The sequence below is a fragment of the Papaver somniferum genome, chromosome 8 (genome assembly GCF_003573695.1).
Source record: "Papaver somniferum cultivar HN1 chromosome 8, ASM357369v1, whole genome shotgun sequence".
Taxonomy (NCBI): Eukaryota; Viridiplantae; Streptophyta; class Magnoliopsida; order Ranunculales; family Papaveraceae; genus Papaver; species Papaver somniferum.
Window position 1 is genome coordinate 110,305,665 of NC_039365.1, and position 2,260 is coordinate 110,307,924.

Below are 2,260 nucleotides of genomic sequence, written 5' to 3' on the forward strand. Positions count from 1 at the left end.
GTCTTGTCAATTCTTGTTTGGTAGCCTCATAAATCGGCATGAAATTGTCCTGAAAATGCATGATGGAACATCGTGCATCCTCTTTTTGCTTTGTCTATGATACTGGAATGCGGATTAGATGTTCCGCAACTTTTTACTGCCGAGCCTTGCACTTTCATCTTGTTTGCTTAACTTTAGGGATATCCTTTTTGCTCGGGCATCTTATTAGAGTGGATCAGGCTTGACAACTAGTGAAAGACACTGTGCACCTGGAGTTAATATTTGAATCCAGCAACGTGGAAAATTATAGGGATAGGCTAAGAAATGAAGCCACAGAGGCAATCACGCACCTCCAATCTTCGACCCACAACCCACGTTGGTCTGTCACAAAGTGTTGTGTCGTCTTTATGTAATGATTTTGATATCACTCGTCTCGTCTCACATCGACAACCAGACTCTTTATAATATAAAATAAAATATTGAGGTAGCTACAAATTATAGAGAAGAGATTTGATTACTTACTTAAATATATAATCCAATGAAATGTCTAAGAGCAACTGCAGTGGTGCGATCAAAACCAAAGATCAAAGATCAAAAAAAAGACCAAAATTTGGGTTTAGTCTGTGTTGTGACGCAACGGTACATGATTAAAATTTCGTCAGGCGGACTTTAAAAGTCCGCCCCAATTTTTTTTTGTAAAATTTCATCAGGCGGATTTTAAAAGTCCGCCCCATTTTTTGTAAATTTCATCAGGGCGGACTTTAAAAGTCCGCCCCATTCTTTATAACTTTCATCAGGCGGACTTTAAAAGTCCGCCTCATTCTTTTTTTTTTTATTTAATTAAAATTTCATCGGGCGTAATTTAAATCTCCGCCCGTTAACAAGCGTACTTTAAATTTACGCCCAGCAACAAGCGTACTTTAAATTTACGCCCGACTATATTAGAATTTGGGATTTGGTCGCGACCATATTTGGTCTGGAATTTGATCTTTGGTTGGGATTTGATCTTTACTCCGTCCCACTGTGTTACGATCTCATCCCAAATTTTTGGTTATACTCGACCACTGTGGATGCTCTAAGATCCCAAAAATATTCTGGTATTAAAATGGATGATGCAAGATATTTTGCACAGACCTTAAACAACAAAACCCCACAAATTTTTTATTCCGTTTGTTTGTTCTTTTAACAGATAAAATCTAAATTCTCCACAGCTCAAGAAGTACTTATCTTTCGAGACTTGTTTAGATCAACCCCTTCCGTTCTAATTAGCTCGGATGAATAAAATTTTGCTCCCACACTACATAAGCATTGTTTGATCTAGTTGAACTAGAACCAACTATTTGGAAATATGAACACATTTCATTAATTCACTTCATTTAAATGTATATATATATATATATATATATATATATATATTTTGTTTATCAAGTGTTTTAGCAAATATTATGATAACCATACATGTTGTAGTTGGGTGTAATGTTATTAGATCAGAAAATTTCGGGAACAAAATATTACCAATACCTTAAATTAGGTATATTATATATAATAAAAGATGATCTCTGACAACTTACAAATGCCTTTTCCAGTGGAATAGAAACTATTGGTGATAGTTGTTATATCAATGAGGAAATCTCTGTTATCTGAATGAAGCTGAAATGCCATTGCCAACTGGCTGCTTCCATTAGGATTTTGTTATTGGACAACCAGGGTGGTGTTGTACAATATAATGGGGTTGAGATTTGATGAGGACAATTAATAGTGCTGTAATATATATACTGATGATGCAGGAAATCTTAATATAGATACCCTCTGAGAAAACAACTAATACGTACTGATTAGTACGTTTAGCATGCAAAAAAAAAAAAAAACAAGCGAAAGTTCCTAATAACGTGGGCTGAGTGATGTCTAATTAAATTTTATTATCTTATTGATGCAAAAAAATTCTTGATAATGATACCATACGGAGAGGACTAGGGTCCGTTTGGCATGGTGTAATAGGAGGAGGTAGTGCGGTCAAATGTGCAGTCAAGGGGCTGCATTCCGTATAAACATGTTTGGCTCGTCCCAAACACACGACATAAGAACTACCTAGGAATTCCAACTACTCCCATTCGGGTACTTTGAATGCAGACCTATTTAGCAGGTAACCCTTAACTACCTCCTCGAACTGCACCTTGACAATTGTTGATTGTTCCCATTTTCACCTTTTTATTCATCTTCTTCTTCGTAAATATATCTCTGCAACAACTTTTCTTCTTTATCAACTCCAATTTCCATGAGA